Raw genomic sequence first — 13,087 nt, 5'->3', positions numbered from 1 at the left:
GTCGATCCAAGGGCTCGAAACTTAGATAGGTTAGCTTACTAAGTTGATATTCGAACGACCACAAGGTAGCAAATCAATGCAATTACCATTCAAGATGAGGAAGGGTTAGTGGCACCGGAACCAGAGTAGAGGCAGGAAACTGTAATAAGTAAAGGTAAGGGTGAGGAGGACCATAATGACCAGAAAATGGTAAGTAAAGAGTACAAACCACGAGTGCCATACCCCAATGCGACAAGGAAAGACCGTACAGATGAACAATTTGGTAAATTCCTTAAACTATTAAATAAATTACATATTAACTTACCGTTAATTGAAGCTCTCTCGCAGATGCCAAACGCAGTCAAATTTTTAAGGGAGCTTCTAACAAACAAACGAAAGTTGGATGAGGCGTCGCATGTGGAGTTGAATTCAGTTTGCTCAGCCATATTACAGAATAAGCTACCCAACAAATCAAAAGATCTAGGGAGTTTTATGATTCCTTGTTTAATTGGTAGTTTAGATGTTCATAATGCATTAGCTGACTTAGGGGCAAACATTAATGTTATGCCTTATAAAATGTTTAAATAGCTAGGTCTTGGGAAACCCAAACAAACTCGGATGAGCATTCAATTGGCTGATAAAACCATTAGCTTTCCTAGGGGTATCATTGAAGATGTTCTTGTTAAGTCGATAAATTTATATACCCAGTAGACTTTGTTGTTCTAGACATAGAAGAGGATAGTAATACACCTTTGATTTTAGGACGAACCTTTTTAGCGACTACTGGAACCATTATTGATGTTGGTACAAGTGAACTCACACTTCGTGAGGGAGATGAAACAATCACCTTTCAAGCTCGTAATTCGAATAACACATCAAAAATCGAAGGTGGTTGTATAAATCATTCTACTAGTACTGATCATGTAGTGGAACCCTCAATGTAGGAAACAGTTTCGAAGAACGCATATGAGCCGTGTTTAAACAACAACAAAGGACCTATCTATGAAGAATGAAGGCTACAAATCGAGGAGCTAGATGAATTGTGGACACAGAAACTGAGAACACCCGATAAACTGAAACCGAGCCAGGACAAGTTCAATACCTCACCAAATCAACTTAAGGTTGGAGACAAAGTACTACTAGATGCAACAGATCCTCGCATTGCCACTCCTAAACCTAATGAAGAAATTCCTCTTACGGTACTCAATATTTTCTCATATGGTACAGTTGAGGTAATTCATCCTAAATTCGTCACATTTAAGGTAAACAATACTCGTCTTAAACCTTATGTTGATAAAGTTGATAGTAGGGATGAGGAGTGTAAACTCCTCGCACCACCTTAACCATGCAGAAGAGAGGTAAGTCCAACTTAAGACTTATAAATAAACGCTTCTCGGTAGGCAACCCGAGCACTAATAGTAATGATTTATTTAAGTTTTAGCTTTTAACATTTAACATACTAATTGAATCATGGAACACAGGCTTTCTAAGCATTAGGCAGTGCGAAAACAGGGCAAAATTTTTTCCCCAACACAGGAAGCGATAAGTCACCACGGTCGTGTGACATGGCTGTGGGCGAACCTGCCAAAACAACACGGGAGTGCCACATGCCCGTGCCTTGAAATAGTAGGCGAACCTGTCAAATTAACATTGGCACGGGAGAAGCGAATGAAGCAAGACACGACCCTGCGACACGGTCGTGTACACCCACATGCCCAAAGAACACAGGCGTGGGCCGAATGTCAGACGCGCCCAAATTCAAAATTCGCAAAACACACGGGCAAAAATGAGGCAACACGGGTGTGACCCACGGCCGTGTGCCCCAAAATCTATATAAAACCCTAACTATTCATCATCTCCCTCCCTAAAAATCCCTAACCCTAGCCGTTGCAACTTTACACGCCTTACCCTCCACTATCGTGCGTTGCCTACAACGCCGATTTTGACTCCCCAAGCTCCTTCCTTTTGCGTTTGTTTACTTTTTTCTCTCTATTTTTTCTTTAAAAATCTTGCTTATTTCATGATTTCTCTACTCTATTGAACTATTTTGAATGAATATTCATAGTTAGAACATTAAAATACTCATGCTTATTTTATAAAAATTTTGTCATTTTAGTTACTACATTATGCTATACTCTTTCATTTTTCCTTGTTTCCATGAAATTTATGCTTACCCACATGCATTTATTCATGTTCCCATTGTATTATTCCCATAATCCTATAACTTGATATATTTAGTTGTTTTAGTTTGTATCATCTAGTACGAAAATTTCATGAAATATTCATATTTAGTCTTGATTTTCCATACTATTCTTAGGGCATATTGGTTAAACTTCGATTTTTGTTCATTTCAGATATACTATGTCATCCTCATGAGGAAAGAAAACCGCTGTCCCCGCTTTGAACAAGAGAAAAGAAGCAGCGTCATCCTCGGGTCTGACCATAGAGATTAGGTACCCGTTCCTCCAGGTTCCCTTGGGACCCCAGGAGAAATTACATCAGATATTACGAGCCCGACCCTTAGGTGTGGGCCGCTGCATTAACTGGGCCACACTAGAACAGATTCATTTGGCTAACGCGGTCCGACCCCACCTAACGACTAACCCGTGGGGGCTTTTCTTTGAGATCGTCGAGCTGACGTATCTCGAGTTCACATTGGAACTTTGCTCGACGTTCCATCTTCAGACTGTCATGACAAACTTCGATGATCCTGGAATGGTCCAGTTCCGCCTTGGTGGTCTAGTACACCAGTTGAGCATACCCGAGTTCGGGATTGCACTAGGGCTATACAAGGAGGAGTTCATGGACGATAATGAACTCAACACCCTCCACCGCCACATCCACTACTCCCATTCAAAACACTAGAGGGACCTCGTCCCTGCCTCGGCCACCTACGATCCTAGCCGCTCCAAGGCATCAGCTCTCCCTCCATCCTTGAGGTATCTATACACCATTTTGGCTCACACTCTGACAGGGAGACGAGAGAGCACCGGCGTCGTCACCACCCACGACGCCTATTTCTTATGGAGCATGACGAATGGGCACGTCCTCAACCTTGCTTACTTAATCGCCCTCGCCATCCGCCATTAGACGGAGCGGCATAGGAGAGCGGTCATCTCTATCGGGCCCTATGTGACTTGACTGGCTCGGCACTTCGGGCTCCTCAATATAGCAGCACAATCATCCTCCCTCACTCTCATCGGCCAGATGTCCCCACAGGGCATCTCGAGCATGCTAAGTATGAGGATGATCGAGAAACGATATGGCACCTACCCTTCTCAGTACTGCCTAGTCCAGTCCACCGAAGAAGAGGACCCAGAGGACATTACTGATGATGTCCCACCACGTCATGAGGACCCATCGTCTCAGCCACCACCCATCCATTGTCCAGTTCATGCGGTGGCCTCATTTTCTGACATCTCTGAGTGCCTTACACGATTTGAGCAGCAATGTTTTCAGCACTTTGATCACATTGATCCAACTTTACATCAGATTTGTCAGCACTTCCACATCTCATCGCCACCACCACCTCGTGAACCATCCGGCGATGACGATGTTTAAAAACTTTTTATTTTTTATTTTTATTTTCACTTTTATCTTTATTTATCTTAATTAAGTAATTTTTATTTCATTTTCCTTTAATATTATTTTAATTTTAGTTTTTATAATTTTTATTGAATAATTTATAGTTTGGCTATTTCATTATGAGTAATTATGCTTCATTATATTCCCTAAAAAGTTCCTAATTCTATCACAGTTATAAAGATCCCCAATGCTCATCATTGCATAGGAACCAAAAACTCCACTGGGAAAGGTTCTCCACGACTGCCATGTCCTGCTCGACCAAGACCATAGCCACCACCAGATATAATATTTTTTTTGCGCAGGACTTATGCACCACCGGAGTATCCTCCTCCACTCTCATCATTGCCTTGGCCGATTATTCTCCATAAGTCCAATTCAAAGAGTCCATTCATCATTCAGGAAGTTTCACCTCTCTCCCTCTCTTATGATTATATATCTATACTTTTCAATATATCTATCTTTGTACTTTGAGGGCAATGTGCATCTTAAGTGTGGGGGGGTCTTTCATATCATCATTAGAAATCCCTGAATTTTGTCTTATTCTCACGTGAATCAATCATGTCACTATTAGAATGAATTTTAATTAATTTATGATTTTTATTGATATGTCTTGAATTAAAACATAGGCAATTATGCATTGATTGTTTAAACTTTAAGACATTAGGGAATCAAGGATGATGAGTTGATTTTTGAAGAATTAAAAACTTTTAGGTTGTTTCCCTAAGTTTAGGTATTATCTTGAGTTGAAATTCACAAGTTTAAACATCAAAAAGTTATAATTTTTGTGAGATCTTGAACCTTTAGAGCATATTTTATTCCTTTCATGCTCATTTTCATTATGAGTGCGTCAGTTTTGATTTGTTATTCTAGAACTTGCTTGATTATGCATGTCAAGACCACACCATTTGATTTGATATGTCAAGATGATAAAGACACTTAGGTTTATCCCACTCACTCCACAAAAGCCTACCTCTATAATTAACCCTTAGTGAACCCCTTTTGAGCCTAACAAGCCATTAATTGATTTACCTTCAATATTAACCCATAAACCATTATTGTTGAAATCCCCTAATTTGATCCCTATTTTTGTCGAGATTTGATTTGAATAAATTGCTTAGTTATGTTTTGTTCTTCTAAATATTTGAATTGTTCTAAAAAAAAAAAATACTTACATACATATTAGTAGTAATTCGTCATTTTTGAGCTTGAGTGTTAATTCCATATTCTGAAAAGAAGCTCACTTGTATTCAACTGATGACTAGTTATTTTTCTAGCTAGGTAATTTTTCAATTCAATCTCGATTCTAACATCTTCTTTCAGCTTGTGACCACACCTCCTAACCAAAGCCACGTTACAACCCTCTAAAAGACCTTTTTGATTGATGTATCAACTCAATATATAGTGATGGAGATTTGATTTTCAAGTAAGCCTATGGCAATAGCTTTTCATATTGACTAATGAGTGCTTTAATTGATGTCCTTAAACACCTTGAGTGATTTGAGTGAATCTTTAGTGAGGATGTTAAACTCTCTGATATTTTGATCAAAGGTAATCACTTAAATGAGGGGAGACACTTATGTTTTCGTGATAAAATGCTCAACTTAGAATGTTTGAAACTTTGATGTACTTTTAGTTGAATTCTAAATGTATGAATACTTATGGATTATTTTGAGATATTATTGATAGGGATTATAAATTGAGAAGAATTTATTTTGATTATGAGTTGAGGATTTTGCTTGAGGACAAGCATATGCTTAAGTGTGGGGGTATTTGATAAACCGTAATTTATACATATTTGTATCCCATGCTTAGCACATTTATGGATGGTTTCTCCTTAGAATTGGTGAATTCGATGCTCTTAATCCTTTAATTTCATGTTTTATACTTAGGTGAGCATAGTAGAGTAAAAAGAGTGAGAAACGGGCCGAAAACGAGAAAATGGACCTACATTGGATATCAACAAGGCCTGGAATTTCTCACACGGGCGTGTCCCTTTGGCAGGATTGAAGCATGACTTACATGGGTATACTACACGTCTGTGCCTATTCAACAGCCTTGACCACGGGCTGGAGTAATCGCACACAGGCGTGTCACAAAGGGGTGTCCCTGCCGAGTCCAAGTATAACCCTCTTCGAAAAAGGTCAATTTTGGGGGCTCTTAGGCATTCTAAAGCTTATTTAAACACCTAAGAAGGCACTTAAGAGGGGGACGCAGAGTAGGAAGCAAGGAATTACTTAAGGAAAACCAATTGATCCATCTCAGAAGCCAGATTCGTCATCAAGACTGAAGATCTCCCTTCAAGTTCCTTCAGGAGTTTTGGGTTTTCTTGTGTTCTATTATCTTTATGCTTTTGAGATGTACCTAAATACCTAAGGGGAATGAAACCTAAGATGGATCTTTTTATTGTTATCTGAATTGTATGATAAATATTTGACTTGTTCATAATTATGTGTTCTTAATTATTGTTTTGATATTCCAGGATATTGATTCAAGTTAAGCTCTTATTCAGAGGAGGAATAGACCCTGTCTAAGAATTGCATGGCTAGAGATAGGGTGATAAAATTTTGCCAGATTAGGGTGAAACCTAATAAGGGAATCCATAGATCGAGTTAATGCAATTCTAGGGTGTTAATTAGAAAGAGATTTCAATTATTCAACCTAGGGTTAGACGTTATTAGTCTCGAGAGAGATAATAATGTGACTTAGGGATTTCTACGGATCAAGTCAAATGAATAAATCGTCTGATTCAGAGTTAAATAACAAGTGAAGTCTAGGTGGATTTTCTTTAGGTATTGTCTTAATCAATTGAATTTTCCCAAAAGTATTTTCACAAATTTTCTTTCTGTGCATTCTTAGTTTAGTAATTAGTTTAGATAACCAAATCTCTTAATTTTTAGGCTAGATAATAAAAAGGAAGTAAATACTAGTACTCATGGTTCCTTTGGGTTTGAAAATTCGGTCTTGCTGAACTATACTACTGTTCAATAGGTACACTTGCCTTAATCGTGATAATAAGTTAGTTTTAAGAACGATTGATTCATAAATCTTTAAAACCTATCACGAATATCATGTACCAATATTTCTAGTAAAATGTGTAAAGCTTTGATATGAAATAATCTAAACTCGATATGTGTTATATGAAAATATACTTGAGATATAGCAATGTGAATTATACATGTTGTGGAAAGCATATGTGCTTGGAAACTTGATTGTTATTGAGCCCATACATGTTTTTGATGTTATTATGGAATATATGACTAACAAGGGCAATGACGATATATGTGGGGCTTGAGGTCAAATTGAATGAACGTACCTTACATAGTTACCTCAAAATAGAAAGAACGGTAAGTTAAGTACAATGTTATACAAACTTACTAAACATTTTATGCTTCCTTAGTTTTATTTCCCTGTTTTATAGTAAATCGAAAGCTCATTGGATTGAAAGCTTGGCAGAGATCACTCACACTATCCATTGGCCTATATCGGTATATATGGTAAATCAATTATGGTTGTAATGACATGTATAGGTTATATTGGCCATATTAGCATATAAATGTAAATGATGCTTGTAATCTAGCCATTGAAATGACTAGTAATGGTTTGTTTTGATATATTTGTAATGTCATATTATGGTAGCTATATATGTGTTAAGTAGTTGATCAAATTATGTCTAACATATGGACTAAACTAAGGCAAGATTATGAACATGTATGTATGTAATGGTATGTCATGTTGAATGATAGAATTTGTTTAATTTGAATGCTAGAATTGACTAGTTAATGGATGTGAGTTTTAGTGCAGGTCATTGGTGTGATTTTGGGTGAGAAATGAAACTAGAAATGGCTTTATTTCGTCCACATGGATAGACACACGAGTGTATGTCTAGACCGTGTGTGACACATGGCCTGGTACATGGGCGTATGGTTAGGCCGTGTGTCCCCTGCACCTTAAATTTAAGAAAATAGAATGATCAGAATTGAGCATACAGGTAAAGACACGAGCGTGTATGCTACATGGCCTAGAACATAGGCATGTGTCTTGGCCGTGTGAAACCTGCACCTAATTTCGAAATGAATTAATTGACCACACGACCTAGCACATGGGCGTGTGGCATGGCCATGTGCACAAGTCAGAGAAGTTACACGAAGTCGAACATGCTCTATAGCACGGGCGTGTCCTAGGGTCACACGAGCGTGTCAGCCTCGTAAGTTAGAAAATTTTTGAAATCCTGTAAAAAATTCTTAGAATTCCTGATTAAGTCTCGACTCGATTCTAATGCTCGTATTGGGCCTCAAGGGTCTAATTAAGTGACGTTTTGAATGATCTCATTTAATGAATAGTAATTTATAGGAATTATCAGAAAAATATTGAAAGTTCTGGTAATGCTTCGTAACCCTGTTCCAGCGACGAATACGAGTTAAGAGGTGTTATAACTCTATCCTGGTTGCATCACATTCTCATGCATCTCATTCTTACTTCAATTTTACAACGTAAAAGCACTTTTTGAATGGTCAACAAAATCTTTGACAAGCTTATTGGAGTTTTTAAATAAGGCATTTCCAGATGGAAACATAATCCCGACTACTTACTATGAAGCGAAGAAAATGATTTATACGCTAAATCTTAGGTAAGTGAAGATTTATGAATGCCAAAACGATTGTGTGTTATATTGAGGTAATGTCAGTAAAAAGGTTAGTTTTGATGTGTGTAAATCCCAAGGTAGCAGTCTTCTAAAGAGTTGGATCCAAATGAACAGGTTGATGGTACTCGCCGCCCTCCTAAACTCGCTAAGGTATTATGGTACATTCACTTGATTCCCAAAGTTAAAAGATTGTTTCAATCCTCCAAGATATCATAATCCATGAGATGGCATAAAGAAAGATTAACCAAAGATGGTATATTAAGACATCCAATTGATAGCTCTGCCTGGGATGTGTTTGATAAGAGGTATCCTGATTTTGCAGCTGATCCTCACAATGTTAAGCTAGGTTTAGAAAGTGATGGATTCAATCCATTCCGAACAATGAGTACAAGTATACTACATGACCCGTACTTCTTATTCCTTATAATTTGGAACCTTGGGCATGCATGAAGCAATCATCGGTGATATATCAACGGTTATCCCTGGTAAGAAAGGACCCGGCAATGATATTGATGTCTACATGCAACCATTAATTGATTATATAAAGCAACTGTAGACAGGATTTGATGCTTTTGAGGTATCAATTTTTGAATTTTTCACTTTACAGGCTTGTCTTCTTTAGACGATCAATGATTTCCCAGCTACGCTAAACTTTTGAAGTGGAGTACAAAAGGTCTTATTACTTGCCTGATATGTGCTGAAAAACTCAATCTCGATGGCTATGGTATGGTAAGAAGTTCTATTATATGGGTCACCATTGATGGTTACTAGCTGAACACCCAGTTCAGAAATAGAGTCGTGAATTTGATGGCACTATAGAGTATAGGGTAGTTCCTATACCATGATTCGAGGAAGATATCTTTAGGGAAGTTGAAGGTATCAATTTCATTTATGGAAAAACCCAAAATAGGGATAGACAAGAACTTGATAAAAAGGGTCGGTAGAACACAATGTAGATGAAGGGTATAATTTGTTTAACGAATTTGAAGAATCGGTGGTACAATGAGATTAAGCAAATCTCATAAATGAAAACGAGACTTTATGGAAGAATAGGAGCATATTTTTCGACTGGCCTTATTAGTGTTACAATCTTCTTCGACATAACTTGGATTTCATGCACATTGAGAAGAACATATGTTATAATGTTATTGGGACCCTTTTTTATCTCTCATACGGGGGTAAAGATAATACCAAGACGTGCAAGAACCTGCAAGATATTGACATCCGAAATTATCTTCCTTCAAAAATGAGAAATGAGAAAGAGTACCTACCACTAGCTTGTTACACTTTTGCATCAAAGGAAAAAGGTAATTTCCTTTGTATTATGAAAAACTTAAAGGTACCCGATGGTTAGGAATCAAACATATTTCGATGCGTGAATTTGAAAGAGATTTGGGAAACCAAAAAGGTCATGAATGTCACATTCTCATGCAAAATTTGCTTCTTATATGCTTTAGAAGAGTTGTAGAAAAGAAAGTGCTAAGTGTTATTACAGACCTATCAGATTTCTTTAAGAGATTATGTGCACAAAGTCTTGATCCACAAGAAGTTGATCAACTTTAAATACAAGTGATGTTAATGCTTTGTGAAATGGAGAACATATTTTCTCAAAGTCTCTTCCCATTCATGATTCATTTGATTATTCATTTTTCAATGGAGGCTAAGCTTGGTGGACCGATTCAATATAGGTGGATCTACCCGATCGAAAGGTATATGAAATATATCACTAATATTTCACATTATTTTATCTTTATTATTTTAACATAATATATAATAAGTATGTAAAAATATATGTATCTGATGCATGTATCTTATGGGATTGAAAGCTTCGATACGGAATAGAGCTTGACCTGAAGATTCCATTTTTGAAGGGTACATAATTTCAGAATGTCTTACATATTGCTCTAGTTTTTTTCTAATGTAGATACTATATTTTCCTGTCTTCCCTAGAATGATAGGAATATTAAAAAATGGTAAATTTTTCCTTCTGGTGGATGTCCAATTGGCTCTATGAAAATGAAGATCTTAGAAATGCGACCTTTTGCACAAGCAAACTGCTATGCTCTATTGCATAGTGATAAGTTATCACCATACCATTAGTGAGTTTCTTGAGGAAAATCTTGTCATTCGGTTCTTTTGATTAACCAATAAATGAATAAAGTAATATTTCTTGATTTTTATACATTTTAACAACATCTTTCACAAAATACTAAATATATTAGTGGGAATTTTTTGAGTCTCAGTGAGCTACTTATGATGGCATTCAGATAAGTAAATGTACAGAGGACAAATGTCTACTTGAAAAGTTCCCAAAATGACTTGCGAACTAGGTAAATTGTCATGGTTAAAAAATTTTATGTTATTATTGTAACACCCAATACCTGTAACCCACGCCGGACGGAGTACAAGGCATTACCTCACTTGATCTCATACTTACGATCAATCTCAAGTCACCGAGATTCGGTCAAATTTTAAAACTTTTTCTATATCTACTTTAGGCTCCTCATTATAGGCCTATGAGTCCTAAATCGATCATTGAAAACTAATCGGAACCATTCCGGGTCCCTAACCCAACTATGAAAATTTTGTCCTTGAACAGGTCACACACTTGTATGGAAAGGTAACACGCTCGTGTGACCATTTTAACATGGTCGTGGTAATGGCCCGTGTAGCTCACACGGCCTAAGCCCTAAGGACACGCCCTTGTCCAATACTCGTATGGAATTAAATTCTAATTCATACCTACAGGGGTTTTCATACAGCTGGAAAAACGCCCGTGTCAATGGCCCGTGTCCTTCATACGGCCATGACATGCCCATGTTCTAGCCCGTGTGTAAAAACTTGGACCTTCTATTTCTGACGTCAGCATCCCTAAAATGTCACACGGCCATGCCACATGCTCGTGTACTAAGCCGTGTCTTCCACATGGCTGAGACACACGCCTGTGTCTCTACTCTGGTGTTTAATACCATGTATACTGACTTGAAATTTTTACGTGCAGGGAACACACGGCTGAACTACACGCCCATGGGGAAAACCGTGTGTCACACACGGCCTAGAAACATGCCCGTGTGTCTATCCGTGTGGACAATATAAGGCTATTTACCAAGCCTCATTGCCACCCTTATATACCTAGTTCCATGCAAATACCAACCAATACCAAGATAATACATCTTTTATAAAATAAAATGAGTGTTAGCCATCATTCAAGGCTTAATACAAAATAAAGGGTTCCAAACCCAAGTCATTGCGATTGGCCAATTCTCAAGGACACAAAATGATAAAGTCTAAGCCCTATACATGCCATAATCAAAAATATAAATCCAAATATACCGATTCTTCGGTTGATAGTGTGATCGATATCTCTGACTTCCGGCGATCCTTGAGCTAATTAGGCGGCACTGAAAGGAAATGAAAAGGAAAGGGAGTAAGCATTAAAGCTTAGTAAGTTGCATATAAGTAATACACAACAGCAATCACCATGCTCATGATCCCAAGGTAGGCATAAGTATAACTTACTCATTGCCATCCATACAACCCACAAATCATGTATATAGAGTTTTTATCTCATACATACCAATTAGGCACCTGTACCACTCACAACACGGTTATACTGTTTTTTATTAAGCTAAAATCACTACTCTCACCGTTGAACCATTCGGAACACTATCGGATATTCCATAAGCCTCAAACAAGGGAAAGTTGCCGATGCCATATCCCAGACATGGTCTTACACGAGCTATCATCACTGAGGCCGATGTCATGTCCCAGACATGGTCTTACACTAGCTCTCACATATCCGTGCCGACACCATATCTCAGACATGGTCTTACTGATAAACCGTAATTTATACATATTTTTTCCCCATGCTTAACACATTTTATGGATGATTTTTCCTTAGAATTGGTGAATTCGATGCTCCTAATGCCTTAATTTCATGTTTTATACTTAGGTGAGCATAGGAGAGTGAAAGGAACGAGAAACAAGCTAAAAACGGAGAAAATGACCAACGTACGAAATCAACACAGCCTGGACTTCCTCAACGGGTAGACCACAAGGCCGTGTCAATTTGGCAGAATCGAAGCACGACTCACACGGGTAGAACACACGCCCATGCCATTCTAACAGGTTCTAGCATGGCCTGAAGTAATCGCACACGGGCGTGTCACAAGGGCGTGTCCCTGCCAAGCCCAAGTTGAGTCCAATTTGGAAAAGGTTAATTTTGAGGGCTTTTAGGCATTTTAAAACCTATAAATACACCCTAGAGGAGGAAGAAAAAGAGACATAGAGAGAAGGAGGTAGGGAACTGCTCAAGGGAAGCCGATTGATCCATCTCAGAAGCCAAATTCACCATCGAGACTGAAGATCTCCCCTCAATTTCCCTTCAAGAGTTTTGGGTTTTCTTTATGTTTTGTATTTAGTATTCTTCTGAGATGTTTTCCTTTTTAGTTATGAACTAAATCCCCTAAATACCTAAGGAGAACGAAACCTAAGATGAATCTTGTTATTATTTTATGAATTGTATGATAAATATTTAACTTGTTCTCAATTATGTGTTCTTAATTCTTGTTTTGATATCCCAGGATACTGATTCAAGATAAGCTTTTATTCAGAGGAGGAATAGACCCTATCTAAGAGTACATGTGTCATAATTAAGTGGAGTTGATTGCGCGCCTAGAGATAGGGTGACAAAATTTTGCCAGATTAGGGTGAAACCTAATAAGGAGATCCATAAATCGAGTTAATGCAACCTTAAGGTGTTAATTAGAGAAAAGTCTCCATTATTCAATCTAGGGATTAGACGTTATTATTCTTGAATAAGAATAATAACATAACTTAGGGATCTATATGGAACAAGTTAAATGAATAAATCGTCTGATT

Source organism: Gossypium arboreum, chromosome 11 (assembly GCF_025698485.1).
Source record: "Gossypium arboreum isolate Shixiya-1 chromosome 11, ASM2569848v2, whole genome shotgun sequence".
In the NCBI taxonomy this organism is placed as follows: Eukaryota; Viridiplantae; Streptophyta; class Magnoliopsida; order Malvales; family Malvaceae; genus Gossypium; species Gossypium arboreum.
The sequence above is the reverse complement of the archived record's forward strand: the minus strand, read 5'-3'. Positions refer to the sequence as shown.